The 19,946-nt window shown below is 45.6% G+C and overlaps 1 protein-coding gene across 5 annotated transcripts in view; it reads left to right on the top strand.

The window, feature by feature from the left end:
• TBL1X (transducin beta like 1 X-linked) overlaps window positions 1-19,946 on the top strand; it is a 238,206-nt gene that overhangs the window by 129,637 nt on the left and 88,623 nt on the right. For 3 of the 5 annotated variants that reach the window (XM_061137240.1, XM_061137236.1, XM_061137237.1), the window contains one exon: window positions 3,065-3,207. The exons of the other annotated variants lie outside the window; for them this stretch is intronic. The gene's annotated coding sequence lies outside the window, so the exon portion shown is untranslated. The remainder of the gene's footprint in view (window positions 1-3,064; window positions 3,208-19,946) is intronic. 5 annotated transcript variants of the gene reach the window in all.

The following is a 19,946-nucleotide window of genomic DNA, read 5'->3' as shown; positions in this document are numbered from 1 at the left end:
GTAAAGTGTAAGCTCAAATGACCTCTTCACAGTGATTTAAAGGCACGTCAGATAGAAGAAAGGGTTTCCCTGGTGGCTGAGACTGTAAGGAACCTGCCTGTCAGTGCAGAAGACGCAGGTTCAATCCCTGGGTCAGGAAGATTTCCCCCTGGAGAAGGGCATGGCAACCCACTGCAGTATCCTTGCCTGGAGCATCCCAGGGACAGAGGAGCCTGGTGGGCTACAGTCCACAGGGTCGCAGAGAGTCAGACAGGACTGAGCATAGACATAAGAAATGAACCTGGTGGGTAGGAAATCGCATTTTGTGAATTCTGCACCCGCAGCTTGACTGAATGAACATCTCGGAGGATCTTCAGAGTCAAGATTGTCTTGTTCACGTTTTCTAGAAAGGTAACTACCGTGCAGAGAGAAGGGGCTTTCCCAAATAGGGAACCGGACCTGGCCCGAGGTGGACGCCAAAGGGTCTGACCCCCCAGGCCGGTTGTGTCTGCAGCCTTCATGCGTAGAAGCCTTTGCACGTGGAAAGGCTGCATGGGAAGCCCTTGACTTGCCCTGAATGCTTCTGGTCTCTCTGGCACGAGGCTGGAGATGTTGCCACCTTCACAGCTGGTGGCCATCACACTGTGATCCAGGGCTTCGCCAGTATCCTTACCCCCACCCCACCCCCAACTCCAGTTTTTCTCCCATAGACTCTCATCTTCCCTACCTTTTCAAGTTTAGCTAAGGCAGATAGCCAAAATTTCTAAGGGAGGAAAGGTGGAAAATCAAATAGAATTGGAAGAAAATGGCATTTTGAAGGGTGGAAATGCAACTTGATAGGCTCAAGTGTGTGTGTGTGTGTGTGTGTGTGCACGTGTGTGTTTATTCCAGGGTTGCCAACACCGATGATTGCTGATGTGTCCGAAGATTTGGAGTCAGGCTTGCTCATAACTGTGGAAGAATTATTGGTGGTTTTCCCGCAGTAACAGCTGTTGACCCAGATGGGGGTGCGTTTGGGAACCTGTGTATGTGTGCGGATTTGCTACCCAGAGACACGGACCTTTATGTAGGTGGCAAGTACGACCACTCCTGCACAAGATTTCTTAACCGTCATGGTTCAGTTGTCTTTGCTGGAAGAATGAGACCCCTCTCTGGGCTTTTCGTCATAAAGCAGCCATTACAAAGAACGCATGGAATCAGTTCTAATGAGGTGGATGAAACTGGGGCCTATTATACAGAGTGAAAGAAAGAAAAACACCAATATGGTATACTAACACATGTATATGGAATTTAGAAAGATGGTAACGATGACCCTATATGCAAGACAGCAAAAGAGACACAGATGTAAAGAACAGACTTTTAGACTCTGTGGGAGACGGCGAGGGTGGGATGATCTGAGAGAATAGCATTGAAACATGTATATTATCATATGTGAAAGAGGTCGCCAGGCCAGGTTCGACGCATGAGACAGGGTGCTCAAGGCTGGTGCACTGGGATGACCCAGAGGGATGGGATGGGGAGGGAGGTGGGAGGGGGGATCAGGATGGGGGACACATGTACACCCCTGGCTGAATCATGTCAATGTATGGCAAAAACCACCACAGTATTGTAAAGTCATTAGCCTCCAGTTACAATAAATAAATTAATTTTTAAAAAATGAAATACATGATTTTAAAAAATCATGATTTTAAAAAATTTTAGCCACTGTATATCACATTATTTTTCACATTTAACCTTTTCTCGATCTGTGTCCTTTTTCTGTCTGGGAATTCCACCCCCGGCATCACACTGAACTCAGTTGTCCTGGCTCCGTCTTTCCTTTGGGCCGGGGCAGCGGCTCAGACTTCTCCTTGGTCGTGGTGGCTCTGTTTAGAGGGATACTGGCCACGACTTTTGTAGAACGTCTCTCACTTTGGGCTTGGCAGGTCTGTGACACGTGATGAGACTGGGTGGGTCAGGAAGATCCCCTGGAGAAGGAAATGGCAACTCACTCCTGGATTCTTTTCTTTTTGTTTACCTCTTGGGGGCTGCACCACGCTGTGCGTGGGATCTTACTTCCCCCACCAAGGATAGAACCTGCGCGCCCCCTGTGTGGGAAGCATGGAGTCTTAACCAGCGCAGTCCCCTACTGCGGTAATCTTGCCTGCAAAATCCCACGGACAGACGGAGCCTGGCGGGCTCTCCAGTCCACAGGGTCGTGAAAGAGTCAGACACGACTTAGCACCTAAACAGCAGCAAATTTAAACACAGGTTTCTTCACTCGTTGCTCGATAGAAGGTAATATAGCCTCGTCTGGAATATGGGTCCAGTAGTTCTAGTTTGGGGTCGTCTTTCCATAGTAAACTGTACCCATGATGCACCCTCTGCCGTTTCCAGGGTTGAGTCCCGTAAAGCGCAGTGGTTCCTGAAGGAAACCGTTTCTGCGCAGAGTCCATCTGCCTGTTTACTGCCTTTTCCCACATCTCTTCACTCTTGTCCACCCTGCCGGCATTTTCATGATATGTTTTTTTTTTTAATTTTGGGCTGCACTCTGTACCGTGAACACAGCATGTGTGATCTGAGTTTCCCCGACAGGAGATCAAACCCACATCCCCTGCGGTGGACGCTCAGAGTCTTAACTGCTGGACCTTCCAGAAGTCCTTCCTGGTACATTTTTGTCTGACCCATGATGTGTCTGTTAGTCTGTAACAAAGCATCCAAAGTAGTTTTGGTTGGGGGAAAAAAGACTGTCTTCCTAGCTGATGAGCTTATGCAATATTTCGTTACATTTCCTCGATGGAGTAAGATGCCCCATCACATAAGCGGACTTGGGGCCCCATCGACACTGGGGTTTGATGGCCCCAGGGTACCTGGCTCAGGTGGAAAGGCCCCCCGGGGGGGTCCACTGGAAAAGAAGGAGGCACTGGCCCACGGATTTCCAGGGCCTGTGGGTGGCTGTCAGCGCGTCTACAGAATCAGCAGCCTTGGTGATTTCCGCGAGAAGGTCTTGCCTTTCAGCGAGAGGCCTTGTTAAGAGACCTTCTCTTCCATGTTATTTTTAGAAGCAGCAAATATCAACCGTAAATATTTAATGTTGTGTTTATAGACTCTGGCATCATAAAACTTCACAAGGTGACTCAGAGGAGGCTGATCACTGTGAACCCCTGAGGAGAAGGAATCTCGCCCCCACCCCGGCACACCGCACCGTGTGAGGAACATCGTTGACGTTCTTAGGAAAGAGGTGAACAGGTACATCGCTGTCTTTATTCATCTTCTTCATCCTCGGCAGATGAGGAATTTAGTCATTACTCCTCGCTGGCCAGGATTCTCGATCCCTTTTTTTTCCTGATGTTTAAAAGCAACGTGTGCTGCATAGAATGAGCAATTTGGGGGGGAAAGAGAGAGAGAGAATGGAATCTGGAAACAAAATCAACACCTCTGAGCCCACCCACGCCTGTTCCCCCATCAGCCTGTTGCTACCTGTTCTCCCAGCTGCCTGTCTTCCTGTGCCTGAAACGTCAGGAAGGTTCAGCTTTGTAACCCGGCTCTCCCAACGTCACCGTAACGGAGTGCGCGTTTGATCGCGTTTGATCGTCGCTGACGTTCATTGAAAACAATTTTCAGGCGTCTATCCCGTCAAGCGCGTGTGCTGCCATTGATGTAACGTGTGTGGCCGGAGCTTCAGACTGCTTCCATTTTTTTTTTTTTTTTGCTTTAGGCGAGATGGCTGGGAATGGAGCTGAAGGGCTCTTGAGACCGATTACCAAATTGCTTTCCTTGAAAGGTTGTGCCAATTTTGCACTGTTGCCGGGGAGCCCGGGGTGGGGTGGGCTGGGGTGCGGGCGGGGGCCTGCCTCTCAGACAACTCAGGACGTTATGTTGTTCAAGTGAGTTGGGAACGCGGGCACTTTTTTTTTGGTTTTGTTTTTGCATTTCTTTGATTTAAAAAAAAAATGAGGTGGAATATTTCATCCTGTTTGCCAGTCATTTGCATTTCTTTCTTTCTTTTTTTTTTTTTCCCGTGACTTGAACGTAAGTTGCTCTGCAAGCAATGGCTCGGGGTTCTGCTTGGGATTCCACGTCTCTGGGTTCCACGTGAATGCCGCCTGTTTTAATAAAGACTGCACTGTCATAGGTTTTAACTACGTGGGCGGTTTCTGGCGTTTGCCGGGAAGTTGAGTCTCCCGACCGGAGCCAGACTGTGTGAGTCTGCACATCGGGGCTGCGTCTCAAACAGGAGTTGAGTCCAGAAAGCGGGAAGGCGGGTCAGCGCCTGCACTTATTACTGAGGTTATACCAGAATGCGTTCTTTGCTCATTAACTCTTTGACCCCTTTCCTTAAAGCTGGGGGGAGAAGGTGTGTGTGCGCTCTTGTCTGCTCATGGATGAGAATTGATGCCTTTGAATATCCCTCCTCTACGTGGATTCAGCTCATCTCCCGTTTCCTGGTGTGTTTATCAGAAGACGGTGTTTTTACACAATGACATCTGGAGGAAAAGCGCAGATGCTTAGGTTAGCCAGGAAAAGATCTTGAGATATTTATAATTATCGATTGGCCGGCTTGCAGTTTGTTTCTACTTGTCACTAGCCCAAGTTTGTTTCCCAGAGGTGTGTCTCTGTGTGTGGATGAGTGTGTGCGGCTGACAGAGGTTTTGTTGTGCAGATGAATTGATTGAATGTCTCTGCTGTGTCTCTGAAGCATGGTGCTGTTCATGGCACACTAGGGACAAGGGGGGGATTGTTTGTTTTCTGCGTTGCTCTGAAGTCGTCAGTGAGACGTCTCTGCGTTTGCTGTTACTTCTGTCTCCTTTCGCTGTTGTATAACATCACACATTTGGAAAGCTTTGCAAAGATCTATTTCAGTTTCTCCTTTTAGAGCGTTTAAGTATTTTTTCTTTTTTTTTTTCATTCTCCAAAGAATGGTTTCCAAACCTGGAAAGGAAAGGAATGAAAGGCGAGGAAAAAGGTGACACAGCAGTGATCAATAAAAGGACTCCCCTGACGGTCGGGGTGGTTAAGACTTGGCACTTCCACGGCAGGGGTTGCTGGTTTGATCCCTGGTCAGGGTACTAAAATCCTGCATGCCTCTTAATGTGACTGCAAAAAAAAAAAAAAAAAAATCATCGATAGATTATTAAAAACAAATGTTGTAATGATTTTGGGGTACGGTTCTTGTCAGCTTATAGCTTAACGGCCTTCGCTTCTCGATGATGTGTGAATGTTTTTGCTCTAAATTATGTTCAATAGGTGCGAGTCTAGCCATGAATCATTTCCTGCCAAATTTCAATCGATGAGGTAATGCGTGGAGAAATGGCCTTCTTTCTATAATAACATGCATCTTCTCAGGTCTCAGGGCTCTTTCCCCCTCAGTATGTTACTGCTACACACTAGGAGTTTCCTTGTTTCTGCATTCTGTGCGATGACGCACAGGAGTGAGGAATGTCAGGTTCCCTTCCAGTCTGTGGCTCAAGGTCAGAGATGCTCAGTTTGAACTCCGTTTCCCAGGACGTGTGGGTAACACACATACGTGCACGGTACCGGCTCCAACTGTGGGCAAACGGAAGCCATATTCCCTCCACCCAGATAATAAAAGGAGAAAGCTCTCCTGTGCTATCCCACCATTTATGCAAAAATGAATTCCTTCTTAACACCATCCTGACCTTGCCTGGTGGCTCAGCGGTAAAGAATCAATGCAGGAGACTCAGCTTTGATCCCTAGATCGGGAAGCTACCCCTGGAGGAAGAAGTGGCAATCCATTCCAGTATTCTTGCCTGGAGAATCCCATGGACAGAGGAGTCTGGTGGGCTACAGGCTATGAGGTTGCAAAAGATTGGAACATGACTCAGTAGACTCAGTAGCTAGACAACAACTCAGTGGCTAGGCAACTCAACCAACCCGTCTCTGGATGGTGGGTTTTTTTTTTTTTTAGTTCAAAGTAGAACTCAAAGTGACAATAAAATGCCTCTTGCAAAAAGAGTGTTGAGTTTGTCATCATTGATGAGATGCACGCAAGCTACCAGTGCTGGGTGCCCAAGCATCTCTAGCTGTTGGTTCTCCAGCGCTTTGAGTGGGTGAGGCTTAATTAAATTTTAAAAGTGATGGTCAGACCAATGCAGTATACTAACGCATATATATGGAATTTAGAAAGATGGTAACAATAACCCTGTATGCAAAACAGAAAAAAAGACACAGATGTACAGAACAGACTTTTAGACTCTGTGGGAGAAGGGGAGGGTGGGATGTTTTGAGAAAACAGCATCAAAACATGTGTATTATCTAGGGTGAAACAGATCACCAGCACAGGTTGGATGCATGAGACAAGTGCTCGGGGGCTGGTGCACTGGGAAGACCCAGAGGGATGGGGTGGGGAGGGAGGTGGGAGGGGGGATCGGGATGGGGAACACATGTAAATCTGTGGCTGATTCATGTCAATGTATGGCAAAAACCACTACAATATTGTAAAGTAATTAGCCTCCAACTAATAAAAATAAATGGAAAAAAAAATAAAAAAATAAACTGGTCAACTTTTAATAAAAAAAAAAGTGATAGTCAACAGTACAAGGGGTAGGAAGTGTTGTCTAAAAGGAGGTTTAATACAACAATAACAGCAAGAGAAACTGTGTGTAGTCCTGGCTAAAATATCTGTTCAGCGGCACCCCATCTTAAAAACAGAATGTGTGCAAGCTCAGTCGTGTCCAACTCTTTGCGACCCTTTGGACGGTAGCCCACCAGGCTCCTCTGCCCGTGGGATCCTCCAGGCAAAAATCCTGGAGTGGGTTGCCGTTTTCTCGTCCTGACCCAGGAGGTTGAGCCCATTGAATCCGCGTCTCCTGTGTCTCCTGCATTTGCAGGCGGATTCTTTACCCACTGAGCCATCAGGGAAGCCCATCTTAAACACGGTCGCACTGAAATTTGAGCTGTGCTGTTGACTGTGGTACAGAGTCCGATGTAGCATCATCACCCTTGGTCTCCCGTGGCAACCTGCTAGGAAGAGGGATGCAGCTCTGGTGACGTCACCCCCAGGTTATAGATGAGACAGCCTCAGCCAGACGGGGTCCACACCCAGGTGCTCTGCAGTGAACCCTGGGGTTCACAGCTCACCTTGCTGTCTGCTGGGCCAGGTGGTGCTGAAATCGAAAGGTGTGCTAATACACACTCAGACGAGAGGTCGGTGTTTGCCCACAACGAGAGCAGCCTGCTGATGACTGTGGCTTTTTTGAGACCCACAACCCTTTCAAAAGGTGTCTTAATAGAACTTGTGATAAGTCCCTATATTAAAAATATCCTCAAACAGAAAATTGCTTTTTTTTCCCCTAGGGAAAGCTGGTCTTCATTTAGAACAATTTGTGATTATTAATCTGTCTTGAATTGGTCAAGGAATTAAAAAAAATGATGCTATGAGCATACAATTAAAATTTTGCAGTGGACACGAAGCTTGAAAAAATGCTATGGTTTCATCTTGTTGACTATTAGCAACACATTTTAGAGCCTGCAGGTACCATAGAAAGTGTCTGAGTTTTTGCACTCTCCAGTAGAAATTGAATGCAAACCATAAGTTTAAGCTTTTCCAGTAGCCACAGTAGAGAAGTAAAAAGAAATCATAAATTATGTATCTAAATATGTGCTACGTTAGTATTATTTGCAACAGGGGAAAAAAAAAAAAAATCAGTCTCTCAGTCATGCCCCAACTCTTTGGGACACTGTGGACTGTAGCCTGCCAGACTTCTCTGTCCATGGGATTGTCCAGGCAAGAATACTGCAATGGGTTGCCATTCCCTTCTCCAGGGGATCTTTCCAGACCAGGGATTGAACCCGGGTCTCCTGCATTGCAGGTAAATCTAACTGAGCCACCATTATTTGCAACATGTGTATTAATATATAGTAATTCAGTAATCTGATCAACTCACTATCCAAAATAGTATCATTTCAATAAGTGATTCATGTTTAGAAAGATTATTCAAGACATATTTTATGTTCCTTTCCTTTCTATACTAAGTTTGCAAAATCCAGAGTGGAATTTAAACCTGTAGCACTTCTCACTTTGAACTCATTGGCTTGGTCAGTCCAGTCCGAGATCCCAAATTCCAGTGTCTATGTAGAAATATGAAAATAAGTTTGCATCATGAAAGATAATTTTGTAGTAGGAAGTTACACTATTTTGAGAAGGGGATAGTTTAAAAGTTGGGCAGTTTGTTTGGTCTTCTTTTTAATCTATTTGGAATTGGTCAAGGGAAAAGAAAAATGTTGTGGGTGCATAATTTAAGAATTTGCATGTGGACCAGTTATAGAGGAATCGTGTGGCCTGGAACATTCCCAGGTGTTTCCATCCTGCAGACCACAGTCATCGAATTTTAGCTGCTGCAGGCTTCTTAGCAGCCCTGCTGACCCGCATCATCCAGTTTAGGGGCCACAAGCCTTATAGACCGAAGGAGCACCCTCAAACATGGCTAGGGTTACTGAGGATCAGATTTAGAGATTCTGTTTCCTTATTGATTTAAATTTCGGTGCTGGGTTCAGCTGTTCCATAAGGTTTATGTTGGGAATCACATGGGTATGTGTATCTGTGTTTTCAATGTATGCAATACATCTTCTGAACTATAATAGCAGTGGTCAATTTGCTTTGAAAATTCCGTTTCCTAATTAAGACGTGGCGCAAGTGGAAAATACACTGGCTTTGGGAATTTTGGAGATTTTGTAGGTAAAAGGAATCAATAATTGAAGATCTCAGTAACTTTTTAAAAAAAACCAGTATGAAGTACAGTTGAAATGATGCTATTTGGGAAAAGCTGGGTTAAGTTTAAATACGTCGTGAGAATTACTTTGCATGTAAACATTCTTTAATTAGATGTAAACTTGTCTCGTGTTTCTGTTGGACCATCCACATCTCCATCAGAGCTCTCACGCCACAAACGAAAGAAGCCGTGCTTGAGATCACAGGCGGTGGGTTGGTTGTGACATCCCCGTCTGAATACAGGCCCTGCTTTCGCTATCGGCCTTTGTAAAAGCATTCTGTACGCCCAGGTGCATGAGGATTTGTTTGGCTCGCTGTGGGCCGTGTTCATCATGCATGGCCACCTCACATTACCTTTGCCAGATGTATGGGGTACAGAACCCCCCTGCCAATGTGGGAGACATACAAGACGCAAGTTCGATCCCTGGGTTGGGAAGATCCCCTGGAGGAGGGCATGGCAACCCACTCCAGTATGCTTGCCTGGAGAATCCCATGGACAGAGGAGCCTGGTGGGCTGCAGTCCATGGGGTCGCAAAGAGTCAGACACGACTGAAGTGACTTAGCACTCATGTACAGGTTCAGTAGTCTGACCATGACATGGCACCAGTGATAAAAAACAAACAAAAAAAAAAACCCACCTGCCATTGCAGGAGATGCAAGAGACGCCAGTTCGATCCCTGGCTCGGGAAGATCCCCTGGAGAAGGCAGCCTGCTCCAGTGTTCTTGCCTTCTTGGAGAATCCCACAGACAGAGGAGCCTGGCAGACTATAGTTCAGGGGTCCCCAGGAGTCTCACACACTCATGTGCACACGCTTTGAAACTCACACGGGTTCAGAGCCAGAAAGTGATAAGCTCAGGGCTGCCTCTCACTGATGCCTCCTCTGATGAAAGGGATTTCCTTCAGGCTATTTGTTTATGTGGTAAAACACCCTAGGGTGCCCGTGAATTAACATGGGTTCCAAAACACACTGTCAAGTCTCAGGTTTCTGATCAGGAAATCATTAGCAGCTGTAGTTTTTTATTTCTCCACTTCCTCTTCCCTGTTGATGAATGTCTCTGTGTTACAAGAGGCCGGAAAGCAGCTTCTAACCTTTCTACAAGGTAATTTGACAGAGTCATTTAAGTCAGCTGAGATGTAACTTTGGAAGCAGGGTGTTGGACCGCTTGTTCCCTAAAGCACTGCTTCACAGTAGGACCCCCAAGGTTCTGTCCTCCTCTGTGTCTGAGATGGCTGCCCCAGCTCCTGCCCTCACGTCACATCCCTGAGTAGGAGTGAGGGGGCGGATTTCATGGCCTTTAAGAGCACAGACTAGAGGTTTCATATTTGACTTCTGCTCGTAGCCGTTGGCCAGAACTGGGTTACAGGGAAAGCTTGTCCTTCTGAGAGGGGTGTGACCGTGTGCCCACACAGAATCTGGGTGTCCTGTTCTCAAAGGGTGAGGGGTGGAAGTGGATAATGGTAGTCTAGCAGACTCTTACCGTCCACCCTGTCCTCACTCTAGTGGGAACAAGGCGTTGCCAAAACAACCACGTGTTCAAGGCAGAATTCTGGACTGTGGGACAAGGATGGGTATATGGTACAACAAGGGCTCCTGCAGAGAGCTTCTGGGTTCCGTCTTCTGCTCAACTGTGAGCTGTTTCCTGTCTTGCCCACCACTTACTCAGCCAGGTGACCAGGAACCTCTTTCTTTGGGCACCAAGTGGGAATATGATCTCCCCTGAGTTTATAGTGGTTGCATGAAGATGAAAGGGCACGCCTTTGTTGCCTTCCTCATACCTCAGTCAGAGGTAGTCTAATGAGCTGTTTGTTGGGAGTTACCTTTTTACGAAAAGCCTGGGTGGTCTGTAGCACAGGCTTCTTGTACAGGATGGGGCTTAGTCGTCTGTCTCCACCGTCCTTCCGCACCACGTAGCACGTTGCACAATATTTGCAAGTGAAGTTCTTGATGAACTTGTGTGGTCTTCGCTCATTTCATTCACTCCGTCTCTCAGATTGAACGCATTCACCTAACCGGTAAATAAATGTTTCTAGAGCACCTACCACCTGTCTCAGGAATTCTTCTAGATGCAGAGACTATAACAATGAACAAATTAGACAGAACACTTACATCCTGGTGGATGAAAGTATGTGTTGGGTATGACACATTGGGTGTTGTTATTTTGTCGTGTCTGACTCTTTTTTGCGGCCCCATGGATTGCAGCCCACCAGGCTCCTCTGTCCGGGTGATTTCCCAGGCGAGAATACTGCAGTGGGTTGCCATTTCCTTCTCCAGAGGGATCTTCCCAACCCAGGGATTGAAGCCGCGTCTCCTGCCTTGGCAGGTGAGTTCTTTCCCGCTGAGCCAGCTGGGAAGCCCACATTGGGTGTTGTGGTGTCAAACATGTGCGTGTGAAATCCCTTTGATGTTTGCAACATCCGTTGCGCTTCCTAATTTTTAAATATCGGCAGTATTTACTAGAGAGCAGGTTCTAACAATCATACACACATCCCCACCCAGTGAAAAGAGATAGAGTAGAAATGTTGAGTGTTCACTGAATATTTTTAAATGTGAATATGGTGTGTGTGGATTGTTTGTTCATAATTTTTCAGCCATGTAAATAGAAAATTAAAGTTCATTTAACTTCTCTCTATGTTTTCAACAAATATGTAAGCTATCATCTCCCTTTATATTAATATAATAGTACTTGAGGGAAAAAAAAACCGCAGCACTCTTGAGCACCTTTGCCAATTGGAAAGATTGTAAGGAAAAATTGATTCCTCCTGGGTTTATTTATTTATTTTTTTTTAGAAATTAGCACACATAATGATTTTCTGAGCGTGATCTCCTTTAAGCTACTGAGAAATTTTTAGTCGTGCAGGCTGAATGGAGTGGATAGTGGTTTAGAGGAGAATTGAACTGATTAATGAGAAGCCCCTGATTTTGTTTTAATCACATACCCTGACGCAGTCAGGAAAATTGACACTATATTTTCTTACAGTGGTCGTGCTGTTAAAATGTATGCAGATGGAACACGTTTGTGTATTACTGGGCCTTTCAGGCTGTTTTGCTTTCCAGGGCTCTTGGTAAATCATTATAATTATTTTTATCCAGGGTATCAGTTCTCAACGCTCTTCTTGACCTGACACCGTGAATTTTCCATTCTGTGAAAATCGTATTGTTGAACGGAGGCTTGTGCCCTGGAGAAATTAAGAAGAGATAAATGCAGAGACCTAGCTATGTGAGGTGCCCCCCACTGTGTCTGATGATGGACTTCCTTGCATTTAGGGTGGACTTTTACCTCCCTCGTGTGGACAGAGGAGCAGACCCAGTTATCACAAGTGCTTAAATGTGGACTTCATCTGTGTGAGCCCGTTTTGACTCATTGAGCCATTAAAATCCAGTAGGAATAATGCAATTGGGGCGGGGACGGGGAGACAACACAAACAGCTACAAGACACCGTGTTCTTTTATTATTATTATTATTTGACCGACTTGGGACTGAATAGGCTGAATTTGTGATGTCTGGGAGGTCCAGCTTTTCGTGGTAGACACTCTGATCAAACAGTGTTCCTGATGGCTGGTCTGCAGCATTTGAAATAGATGCCTTGTGAATTCTTAGCCCGTTGATGTCCGAATGACCACTGTGGTCTTCCTTTTCTTGCCTGCCCGCTCCGTCCTTTCCACAAAGCCTTGCCCTGATCGTAGACCTGGGTTCTCTGGTCAAAACAGGACCACACATAGAATGTCTTCTCCCTGGAGCAGAAGGTCAGCTTCGTTGTCTTCTAGAAGCTTCAGAGCATCCTTCAGTTTTGACCTGCTGTGTTGTGTTTGTTTTTTTTTTTTTTTTTTCCCCATCTCAATGAAGCTGATGCTTTAAATGTTTGCAGTAAAAGATGATGCGTTGATGGTGGGATTATCTGACCTAGATTTCGTCAAGTTGAGTGGCATCATCTCCAGTGTTTTTAAGTCTGTTCAGTTTGGGGAGAAGGTAGAAGTCTCCCGTCGAGAATTAACCTGTGGAGACTGAAGGAGATTTATCTTTGTGAGGTAGTAGCTTTGGAAGAGAGGTACGTTGACCTCCATAGTGGTCCAGTGGCTGAGACTCACAGCTCCCAATGCAGGGGGACCTGGGTTCGATCCCTGGGGAGGGAGCTAGGTACCACACGCGGCCAGTGAATTCAGATTCCACAACGGAAGGTCTCGTGAGCTTCAACAAACGACCCATGTGCCCTGAGGCCTGGCGCAAGCAAATAAAGATGAATAAGAATAAATATCAAATAATAAGACAGAGGGGTCAAAGGTATCTGGATTGCCAGTCCATGACGACTTATTCCCAGCAGCTGTCCACTGTGACATGAAGAGTCTCTGAATGCTGGGAAGACAGAAGCAAGACTGAGTTCCTACAAAAATGAAAGTGTCTTACGGACAATTTAGGAAAAACGCGGGGTCAGGGGGGAAAGATACAACTTGTATAGAACGTGGAAACTGGCTCCAGGAAAAAGAGATAAATTCCCCAGGTACATAAGGGGATAGAATGGGTTTCTGAACCTTGGCGCTTTTGACATTTGGAGTTGGAGAAGACTCTTGAGAGTCCCTTGGACTGCAAGGAGATCCAACCAGTCCATCCTAAAGGAGATCAGTCCTGGGTTCTTTGGAAAGACTGATGCTGAAGCTGAGACTCCAGTACTTTGACCACCTCGTGCGAAGAGCTGACTCAGTGGAAGAGACCCTGATGCTGGGAAAGATTGAGGGCAGGAGGAGAAGGGGATGACAGAGGATGAGATGGTTGGATGGCATCACCGACTCAATGGACATGGGTTTGGGTAAACTCTGGGAGTTGGTGATGGACAGGGAGGCCTAGCGTGCTGCAGTTCATGGGGTTGCAAAGAGTCGGACACGACTTGCGACTGAACTTAACTGGATGTTGGGGGAAGCCTCTCGGGAGTCTTCTCCAGCACCACAGTTCGCAGGCATCCGTTTTTTGGCACTCTGCCTTGGTTACGGTCCAGCTCTTGGGCACGACTGGGCAACTGAACAGAACTGTTCTCTGCATTGTGGGGTGTTGAACAGCATCCTGGGTCTCTATGCAGTAGTGTACAGTAACTCTGTCCCAACAGTTGAAGCAACCAAACATGTCTCCACATATTGGCAGACGTCCCCCTACTCTGGGTTCTTGGCAAAATCACCCCCAGCAAGAACTACTGCAATAGATAGTAGCTCTTGCATTTTGGGGGTGCTTCTGAAATGAAAGAAGCCATCAGAGGGCACTAATGTAAGTTCTCTCTCTCTTTTTTTTTTTTTTAATGTTTTCAAGTTAATCCCTTGCAGTCTTTTTTTAATTGTAAATATATTTTACAAGGAGGCTATGTTACATCGGCTAGTACTTTAATTTGAATAGTAGTTGCAAAGTCATTCTGTGTATATTGAGTGAATTAGAGCTGGATTAGTTACATCATAGGGACTTAAATCTTGAGGATAAATTCAAATCCCTATGTCAAACACAACTGATAATTTTAAATGAAAAACCTTTTATAAATATATTTGAACAGACATAATCTTCTAATAAATCATACACTTTCAAGGTGACAAGTCAACATGGAGAGTGAAGTAAGTGAGAAGGAGAAAAACAAATATTGTATACTTGGCTTCCCTCGTGGCTCAGTTGGTAAAGAATCCACCTGCAATGCGGGAGACGCTGGTTCGATTCCTGGGTCCGGAAGCTCTTCTGGAGAAGGGGTAGGCTACCCACTCCAGTATTCTTGGGCTGCCCTGGTGGCTCAGCTGGTAAAGAATCCGCCTGCAATGTGGGAGACCTGGGTTCGATCCCTGGGTTGGGAAGATCCCCTGGAGAAGGGAATGGCTACCCACTCCAGTGTTCTTGCCTGGAGAATCCCATGGACAGAGGAGCCTGGCGGGCTACAGTCCATGGGGTCGCAAAGAGTTGGACAGGACTGAGCGACACACAGCACATATATATGGAATCTACAGAGATGTTACTGATGAAATGATTTGCAGGGTAGCAATGGCAACACAGACATAGAGTAACATGATGAAGTAGGTTCTTTCATGGCAATGCCCACGAGCGTACCCTGGAGCCCAAGCAAGCAACCAGCAAACCATTCCTCTTGAGGCCCAGAAGGCTTTGACTTAACCATCTCCTGGGGAGATAAATTTAAGCCACTGAAGGCAAAAGTAGAGATACGGTGAGGGTGTAGATTAAAAGGATCAGCAGGATGTATCCTTTTTTTAAAAATTTATCGTATTTCACGGTTATATATCTCACTTCACAGATAACTGCTTTCCAAAAAAACTGTCATAAATGATTTTCTATAAGCTAATGCATTCAACAAAGTGCAGAACGTACTCATTTCAATATGAATTTAGTTCCAATTCCATTGTGTATCCTTTCTAATATTAAGAAACCAGTTGTGAAAAAGTGAAACTGTTAGTCACTCAGTCATGTCCGACTCTTTGCAACCCCATGGACAGTACCCCACCAGGCTGCTCTGTCCATGGGATTCTCCAGGCAAGAATACTGGACTGGGTTGCCATTCCCTTTTCCGGGGCATCCTACTGACCCAGGGATTGAACCCGGGTCTCTCACATTGAAAGCGGATTCTTTACCATCTGAGCCGCCAGGGGAACCCAAGAAGCTAGCTGTATATATTCTTAATTTATCTGTGTTATATAGTCAGCAGTCAGACACTACTATCTTGTGAAGGGGCTTCAGAGTACTAGGGGTGTCTGGAATATTGTTGTGATTTTGCTACATTAATTTCATATTATAAAGCTCTGGCCATTTAACTCTCGGCTTTCTCAGGACTCCAAAATGTGTGAGTAATTAATCACTGTTAACTGTCATAACCTCCCGGCATTTGGAAGCACAAATGAGTTCTTGATTTGTGCACGTTCAGTTCAGTCGCTCAGTTGTGTCTGACTCTTTGCGACCCCATGGACTGCAGCACACCAGGCCTCCCTGTCCGTCACCAACTCCCGGAGCTTGCTGAGACTCGTGTCCCTCGAGTCTGTGACGCCACCCAACCATCTCCTCTGTCATCCCCTTCTCTTCCCGCCTTCAATCTTCCCCAGCATCAGGGTCTTTTCCAGTGAGTTGGCTCTTCGCATCAGGTGGCGAAAGTTTTGGAGTTTCAGCTTCAACATCAGTCCTTCCAATGAATATTCAGGGCTGATGTCCTTTAGGATGGACTGGTTGGATCTCCTTGCAGTCCAAGGGACTCTCAAGAGTCTTCTCCAACACCACAGTTCAAAAGCATCAGTTCTTTGGTGCTCAGTCGTGTCCAGCTCTTTGCAGCCCTGTGGACTGTGGCCCACCAGGCTCCTCTGTTTATGGGATTCTCCAGGCCAGAATACTGGAGTGGGTTGCCATACCCTCCTCCAGGGGAATCTTCCCCACTGAGGGATCGAACCCATGTCTCCTGCATTGGCAGGCAGATTCTTTACCACTGAGGCACCTGGGAAGCCCCAAGCTTGCAGGAGATCAGAATTAGTGACCCAGCCATCAGGAGAGTTTTTGACAGAAAATGCATTAATTCATTTTATTCTTACTCTTTTCTTTTAAATAAGGGAAATAGCTTCCACCAAGAATTATGCTTAAATCTACCACCCCCACCCCCAATTTTACCCCTCACTTTGCAGATTTCATTTTAGGTGAGACGAAATGATCCACCTAGATTATTTTGCTGCTGTTTTTTTCCTGGATTCTAGAGTTTTTACTAACAACCACAAGTACGATCCTGAGAATCACATTACAGCATCATGTGTTCGTTTTCTTTGAATGACTTTTATGATGAACCTTGATTTACCAAGAACATCAGTCACATTTCCCAACCACAAAGATGAATACAAATTCAATTAGCCAAGATGTGTCATTCTGCTTCCGTGAAGATAAACTCTCCAAGGACAGAAACTGGCTTAAGAATTTCTAGGTTTGACCAACATTCAGAAATTCCCGAAGTTACCCACATTTTGAGACTGTTTTCTAGGGAATGCCTCTGCTGCACTGGGAAGTATCTTAAAATGTCATCTGTGACTTTGAAGATAACTGAGGGTGGCTTCTTTTCACAGTGAAGGATTTGGCTCTGGCTTATGGAAAAAGCAGATATTCTTGACTTTTCTCCAGAGTAGACTGAGCAATGCACATTTTAACTGTCACACACATTTTGATCTAAGTTTGTAACTAGCCACTGGGTCTTTGGAAGAAGTACATTTGTGCTGAAGGTTCATTTCCTTTGAGATCTCTTTTGTTATGGTCAAGTATGGACGTTACATAAAAGTTACCCTTTTCAACCACTTTTAAGTACACAGTATATTGTGCTGTGTTGCATTGAATACATTCACCATCCACCTGCAGAACTTTTCCCTCTTCCCAGATTTAAACCCTTCAACTTAACTCTCCTCTCCTCTCCATTCGCCCCTCTCCCTAGCTCCTGACAAGGCCATTCTACTCTCCGTCTCTATTTTTAACGACTCTAGATACTTTCCATAAGCGAGATCATACATCATTTCTCCTTTTGTGTCTCACTTATTATTATTAGCACAGTGTCTTCAGAGGGACAAGGTAGTGACAACCCACTCACTCCCAGTACTCTTGACTGGAAAAATCCATGAACATTGGAGCCTGGTGGGCTACAGTCCATCACTTCATTTCAGCCACTCAGTCGTGTCCAGCTCTCTGCGACCCCATGGACCGCAGCAAGCCAGGCTTCCCTGTCCATCACCAACTCCCAGAGCTTGCTCAAACCCATGTCCATCGAGTCGGTGATGCCATCCAACCATCTCATCCTCTGTCGCCCCCTTCTCCTCCCGCCTTCAATCTTTCCCAGCACCAGGTTCCCAACCAGTGAGTTGGTTCTTTGCGTCAGATGGCCAAAGTATTGGAGCTTCAGCATCAGTCCTTCCAATGCATATTCAGGACTGATTTCCTTTGGGATGCAGTCCATGGTGTCTTGCAGAGAGTCGGACACAACTTAGCAACTAAACAATGTCTTCGAGCTTTGCACATGTTGTAGGATGTCTCAGAATTTCATTCTGTTTTTAAGCTGAATAGCATTGCACTGTATGCATAGACAACACTTGTTTTAATCCATTCATCCGTCGGTGGACATGTGGGTTGTTTCTGTTATTTGGCAATTGTGAATATTGTTACTGAGAATATTGGGGTGCAAATATCTGTTCAGGTTCTTACTTTCTGTTCTTTTGGTTTTATAGCTAGAAGTGGAATTCCTGGATCATTTGGTAACTGTGTGTTAAATGTTTTGAGGAATCATCATAATGCTTTTCTGGAGGTTCATTTTTCAGTAATTTTTGCAAGCTACGATAGCAGTGGAATCTAACCATGCCTCATCTTATCTAAGACCGCTTTAGCAGAGTCGCCTGCAGGCCAAATTTAACCCTTTGTCTACTTTTGTACATTAAATATGCTAAGGATGGTTTTTACATTTTCTTTTTTTTGCCAACCCAATACTTACTTACCTAGACAGCATATTAAAAAGCAGAGACATTACTTTGCCAGCAAAGGTCCATCTAGTCAAGGCTATGGTTTTTCCAGTAGTCATGTATGAATGTGAGAGTTGGACTATAAACAAAGCTGAGTGCCAAAGAACTGATGCTTTGAACTGTGGTGCTGGAGAAGACTCTTGAGAGTCCCTTGGACTGCAAGGAGATCCAACCAGTCCATCCTAAAGGAAATCAGTCCTGAATATTCATTGGAGGGACTGACGCTAAAGCTGAAACTCCAATCCTTTGGCCACCTGATGCGAAGAACTGACTAATTTGAAAAGACCCTGATGCTGGGAAAGATTGAAGGCAGGAAGAGAAGGGGATGACAGAGGATGAGATGGTTGGATGGCATCACCGACTCAGTGGACATGAGTTTGAGTAAACTCCGGGAGTTGGTGATGGACAGTGAGGCCTGGCGTGCTGCAGTCCACGGGGTTGCAAAGAGTCGGACATGACTGAGCAACTGAACTGAACTTAAACTTATGCATTCATTTCATTTAGCTGCTCTGGGTGTTAGTTTTGGCAGAGGGAGTCATTACTCGAGGTATGTAGGATCTAGTTTACTTGACCAGGAATCGAACCGGGGACCCCCGTGTTGGGATCATGGAGTCTTAACCAGCGAACCACCATGTTTGATTTTTTTTTTTTTTTTTTTTGACCACTTAAAAACGTAAAACCCAGGGACTTCCCTGGTGGTCCAGTGGGTAAGACTCCACACTCCCAATGCAGGGGCCCTAGGTTCAGTCCTGCTCAGGGGCCTAGATGCCACATGCTAAGAGTTTGCATACCGCAACTAGTCCCAGCCAAATAAATAATTTAAAAATAAAGCCAAGAAGAATTGCAAGTTATCATACATGAAAATTCTGTCAGTTTCATTATACATAGTTAAGTTTCCTTGGAACACAGCTACACCCACTGATGTCTGTATTGTCTGTTTCTCCCTGCAGTGGTGAAATTGCATGGTTGTAGCTCTCTGTGGCTCATGGAGTGAAAAGTATTTAGTCTCTGGCCCTTTAAGAACATATCTACCAACCTCTAATCGAATTGAACAGGTTAAGATGCCAGTAGTCAGACGAGCATGTTCACACATACTGAGCGCTTGGCCCGTGTACAGGGGCTTTTCCAGGGTCTCAGAGGGTACAAGTGTCTCCTTAATTAATCACACTGTTCTGAACCCTTTTTCTGTCACTGTTTCACATTTAAGTCTCAAAAACAAGCCCCAGGAAACTCTAAAACAACTCATGATTCTTTGAGGACAAATAACCCGTGACTTGCATCAGAGTCGGTCATAAATCTCACTGGGCAACTTGAAGAACCTTTTGAACTCTATCTTTACAAGCCCCTGGTTCTTTCTCTTCCCCGAATGCTTCCTTTGGTTTTACCTGAATCTGTGTCTGCTGGACTGTGGTTCTTAAGATCCCAAATAGAGATTTTTATTCTTTATGGGGGGGGAGGGAAGCCCCCAGGAGACTTCCTTCAGTAGGAAATTTGTTGTGTTTGATCATTCATATCCGACTGTCTGTGACCCCATGGACTGCAGAATGCCATGGTTCTTGTCCATCACCAACTCCCGGAGTTTACTCAAACTCATGTCCATCGAGTCAGTGATGCCATCCAACCATCTCATCCTCTGTGGTCCCCTTCTCCTCCTGCCTTCAATTTTTCCCAGCATCAGGGTCTGTTCCCATGAGTCGGCTCTTTGCATCAGGTGGCCAACGGATTGGAGCCTCAGCTTCAGCATCAGTCCTTCCAGTGAA

The sequence above is a fragment of the Dama dama genome, chromosome X (genome assembly GCF_033118175.1).
Source record: "Dama dama isolate Ldn47 chromosome X, ASM3311817v1, whole genome shotgun sequence".
NCBI classification, from domain to species: Eukaryota; Metazoa; Chordata; class Mammalia; order Artiodactyla; family Cervidae; genus Dama; species Dama dama.
This window is presented reverse-complemented; position numbering and strand designations above follow the sequence as displayed.